The sequence below is a fragment of the Bos taurus genome, chromosome X (assembly GCF_002263795.3).
Source record: "Bos taurus isolate L1 Dominette 01449 registration number 42190680 breed Hereford chromosome X, ARS-UCD2.0, whole genome shotgun sequence".
Taxonomy (NCBI): Eukaryota; Metazoa; Chordata; class Mammalia; order Artiodactyla; family Bovidae; genus Bos; species Bos taurus.
Genome location: NC_037357.1, coordinates 106461668 through 106467040, shown reverse-complemented (window position 1 = coordinate 106467040; position 5373 = coordinate 106461668).

The following is a 5373-nucleotide window of genomic DNA, read 5'->3' as shown; positions in this document are numbered from 1 at the left end:
ATGCTGGAATCCTGAAATCTGGGAGCGGTTTCCGATGGTGACAGTATTATGTGTGGTCCTGGGGGGAGTCACTGGCTGAGGTTGCGGGGCAGGACTTCCTCACTGGCTCTGAAGAAGTCCAGACCAGGGAGGTTGGGAGGTTGGCGCGGAGAGGGCCTCTTGAATTCCCAGAAGGATGGTGGTAATGGGGGAGGGGCTGAAAACCGTGAGGGAGGAGCCTAAGGCTTTATTCCTGATGGGGAACATCTAAAAGTGGGAGGTGAAGCCAAGAGGAGTGATTGAAGAGGATGGCAGAGCAGTCAGTGTGAACTTAATGGGGCAGGACTTTTACATGAAGAGTGAAGAGTGATGGGGAAACCATAAAGAAATACACATAAGAGAAATTATGGCCATGTTGAGTTCATGTATTATTTTACCATCTCATTCCAAAAAAGAGACTTGAGACAGGGCTTATTAGCCAGTGCTGTGACACTCTCTGTGGACGTTCACCAGATGGCAAAGGGCCCCCCTCTGCTGCTCCTGGCCTGTCATACAGGGCTGATCAGAGGCTGCCCAGCTGGCTTCAACAGTGGGGTCAGTGGACCTGGGTTCACCATCCCAGTTCACCACTTTGGCTGTGTTATCTTGGACATCCGTCTGTTTCCTGTGAGCGACAGCTTCCTCATCTGTAAAACAGGGATAATCAGAGTTCCTCCATCTTGGGGTTTTCCCAGAGATGAAGTTACCATGTGCCTATAAACTGACTTAACACAGAGCCTGGCACAGGCCACACCCTTAACAGATGGCTGCCTGTGTCTCCCTCCCCAGCTGCTTGGACAGGTCCCCCAAGGGGCGGCCAGGCCCGGTTCTCATGTGATTGCTGGATGCTTGGGCCTCTGGCTGTGAGAGCCCTGGCCTGGCCTGCTGCACCCTGTGGGGGTAGAGTGCTGTGCAGAGGAGGAAGCCAGGGCTACATCCAGGAACAACACAGTCCTCACCTTGGTTCCCTCTCTGCTCCCCTCTGTCTAGTGACACCCTCTATCTCCCTCCTTCCTCCACTGATGGAAGCTTGGCACTGGCTTAGCCTCTGCCAGAGTGTCTGACAGTAACTGTGTCTGGTGTGCACAGAGCTTGGTGAAGTAGGTGCCTGTTTAATCCAAGAAACATTTCTTGACAACTGGTGCTCATTCAGCCAAATATTAACAGATGCTTCATTGTCAAGATGTTCACTGCACAGATTTGTGGGTCATTACAAGAGCCATGAAACCCTCCTGGCCTTAACCAAGCCCCTCTCACTCTCTTATTTTTAATAGCTGAGTAATATTCCACTGTATATATGCACCATGTCTTTATCTATTACTCTCAGTGGACATTCAGGTTGCTTCCATGACCTGGCTGTTGTAAATAATGCAGCGATGAACATTGAGGTGCAGGTATCGTTTTTTTTTTTTTTGTAGCCCTAGGTTATTTTTATTTATTTATGTTTGCTTCTTTTTAAAAAATTATTTATTTTTATTTTTTATTTTAATTGGAGGCTAATTACAATTGAATTCGGAGAAGGCAATGGCACCCCACTCCAGTACTTTTGCCTAGAAAATCCCATGGACGGAGGAGCCTGGTAGGCTGCAGTCCATGGGGTCGCTAGAGTCGGACACGACTGAGCGACTTCACTTTCACTTTTCACTTTCATGCATTGGAGAAGGAAATGGCAACCCACTCCAGTGTTCTTGCCTGGAGAATCCCAGGGACGGGGAAGCCTGGTGGGCTGCCGTCTATGGGGTCTCACAGAGTCAGACACGACTGAGGTGACTTAGCAGTAGCAGCAGTAGCAGGATTGTTGGATCATATGACAGTTCTGTTTTTAGTTTTAAAAAACCTCTATGCTGTTCTCCATAATGATTATACCAATTTACATTCTTACCAACAATGTGGGGGAGTTCCCTTTTCTTTACACCTTCCCTAGCATTTATTTCTTGTAAATTCTTTGATAATGTCCATTTTGACCTTCTGACTGGCGTGAGGTGATACCTCATTGTAGTTTTGATTTGCATTTCTCTAATAATTAGTGGTCTTGAGTGTGTTTTCATGTGCTTTTTGGCCACCTATATGTCTTCTTTGAACAAAGGTCTATTTAGATCTTCTGCCCACTTTGATTGTTTTTTGTTTGTTTGTTTGTTTTGACAATGAGCTACATGAACTGTTCGTATAGTTTAGAAATTAATCTCCTGTTGGTTGCTTCATTTGCAAATATTTCCCCTCATTCTTTATGTTGTGTTTTTGTTTGGTTTATGGTTTCCTTTGCTGTGCAGAGCTGTGAAGTTAAATTAGATCTCATTTGTTAATTTTTGTTTTTATTTTCATTGTTCTAGGAGGTGAATTGAAAAAGATTGGTTCAACTTATGTCAGAGTGTCCTGCCTATTTTCCTCTAAGAGTTTTATAGTATCCAGCCTTAAATTTATGTTTATAATCCATTTTGAGTTTAATTTTGTGTATTAGAGAGTATTCTGATTTTATTCTCTTACATGTAGATATCTACTTTCCCAGCACCACTTAATAAAGAGACTGTCTTTTCTCCATTGTGTATTCTTGCCTCCTTTGTCATAGATTAATTGACTATAGGTGCAAATCTTCATGTTTTAATCTTCCAGTATCCACAGGCTTCCCTGGTTCTTGAGTTAGACAGGCCCCGCAGTCATGTGGCTATGACTCTTTAGAATGGGCCTTTGTGGTGCCAAATTAGAATTTTAAAATGGGGGACCATGTAGTAACCTCTAATACATTCTTTCCTAGAGCATTAATTGCAGAGTGAAAGCTCACAGTTCTAATCTGGAGAACAGATGCGTTTGCTAGTCCTACACAGGTGTTTTTTTTAAAGAAAATTATCTGCTAGCATTTGAAACCTAATGACTTTTTACGTGAATAAAGGTCTTGGCAGAGGGAGCATTGGTGGGAATGCTATAAGCTAGTTGAGAATCTAGCAGGAGCTGCACAGGTGCTTGAAGCAGGCAGCCTAGGTAAGGCCTCACCAGGAAGTTCCTGAGTGGAGGATGGAAACTGTCTAGGGGAGAGCCGTCTGAGGATGGCACATGCATAGAAGGTACAGCCATTCTGGAGGCTGATGGATTAGAAAGTGAATGGAAAGACAAAGACACCTGCCAAGAGGAACATTTGGCAGGAGTTGCACGAGTGAAAGAATATCCATTCTGTGGTAAGACCTGGAAGGCTATGCATGAGTGTAGGGAGCATCTAACCTACAGAAGACTTCTAAACTGTGCAGGCATCAGGGCAAAACAGCATGATGATGTAGTCAACACAAAGTGTAGTAGTGGTGGATGTAGTTAACCTTGGGCTTCAGTAGTTGTGGTACATGGGCTTAGTTGCCCTGTGGCATGTGGAATCTTCCTGGACCAGGGATTGAACCTGTGTCTTCTGCATTGGCAGGTGGATTCTTAACCACTGGACCACCAGGGAAGCCTTTGCACAAGGTTCTTGAGTGGAGGGTGTAGATACCCTTCAGTAAGGTCCTCCAGGAAATGCCAGGGAGGAAGGACTATTCAGAGGAGTAAGACTCAGTAGGACATAAACAGTGGCTGGAACATCAACCCAAGGGGAAGATGCAGAAGGAAGTGTGTGGAAAGGCATAGCACTTAGTCAATGGGAGGAGTGGACAGGAGGGTGCATGGGTGAAATAGCCCTCCTAGGCAAGGATCCTGTAAGATTGTGTAAGTCAAGGATTCAGACAGCCTGAGGGAACAGTCAGCAAGAGAGGTGTTAGAGGGGAGTGTACAGAGAAGCTGGGGGCTCTGATAGGGAATGTGTGGTCTGTAGGGCCATGCAGCTCAGGGGTGTTCTCAGAAGGAGGTTCCTGAGTAGCAGGCTGTAATAATTTAAAAACTATTTTTTTTAATATTTTTCCAATTGCTGATCAACATCTTGGAATCCTTAGGCTGTGCCAGTGGCCCCAGGTAGTTGACATCTCACCTCCCCAGGGCTTTTGTGAGCGTGAAGGAATCTTATTACAAGTCTTCAACCACAAGCTGCAGCCTGTTTCACTTCCTGCCCAGTAGGAGTGTCCCCCTCTAGTTACTTCTCACTTATGAAGTGATAACAGTCCCAGGTCCTCTCTTACTCTCTCTCAACTTCTCCCTGAACATGACATTGTGTGCCATCGGGCCTCCTGTTCACTGGGGAACTCTGAGTACATGTCTTTTTCAAAAGGGAGTTGTCTCCATGTCTGTTCCCTTACCAAAATGTGATCAAAACAAACCTTGAGTGTATTTTAAAACAGATGGTACAGTGAGCAGGTTGATATGGTGACAGGGGTAACGTGGTGTTTGGGTTTACTAACTGAATTCATCAGATGGCAGATACTGTGTGGAAAGGCACTGCTGGCTGTTGGCCAGCTTGTGCTTCAGTGGCTTTGTGTTGCGTTGTGTTGGTCTGGTATCTCTCTGGTTCTTCAGTTTGTGTTGTAGCAGAGGTCAGAAAGCTGAGTCGTCCCTGAGCAGCTCCCTAGCTCAGGATGCTGTGGTCTGGGCAGAGTGGTCTTCAGTTGGCTCCTCAACTCTCTTTTCTTAGTTTATTTTTTATCGAAGTAGAAGGCAAAGAAGAACTAAAGAGCCTCCTGATGAAAGTGAAAGAAGAGAGGGAACAAGTTGGCTTAAAGCTCAACATTCAGAAAACTAAGATCATGGCATCCGGTCCCATCACTTCATGGCAAATAGATGGGGAAACAGTGGAAACAGTGACAGGCTTTAATTTTTGGGGGGCTCCAAACTGTCAGGAGTGAACAAGAAATTGAGATAGAGAGTTGAAGTTTCATAAGGGTAGAAATGGGCTTCTCTGGTGGCTCAGATGGTAAAGATTCTGCCTGCAATGCAGGAGACCTGGGTTCGATCCCTGGCTCAGGAAGATCCCCTGGAGAAGAAAATGGCAACCCACTCCAGTATTCTTTCCTGGAGAATTTCATGAACAGAGGAGCTAGAAATACAAACCATCTTAAAGGACTTTGTACAGAGCCTTCAGGAAAAGGGCACATACTGGCTTAGTAAGAGTCTTTACTACAGGCCCCACACTCTGGCTCATAGTCTAAGAAATGAGGCAGTCAGTGGGAATAACTAGAGGTCCTCAGGTTCTCTGAGATAAGTTTTGACTTCAAGTTGGACTCCTCACCTCTCTAGATAGATTCGCCCCTGTACTCAGCACACCTGTCAAATAGATAAAAGTGCCACTGGTCAGCCAGATCAGAAGAGCTCCTAGAAAATGACTGTGTGAAATGAACCTCTGCTATTACTACAGTGGACTTTTATAGCCTGGGAATGGGCTCACTCTAGCATAGCCACAATCCCTGATGACCAATGATAAATGGCAAACAGCAGAAGAAGGCAAAGCAT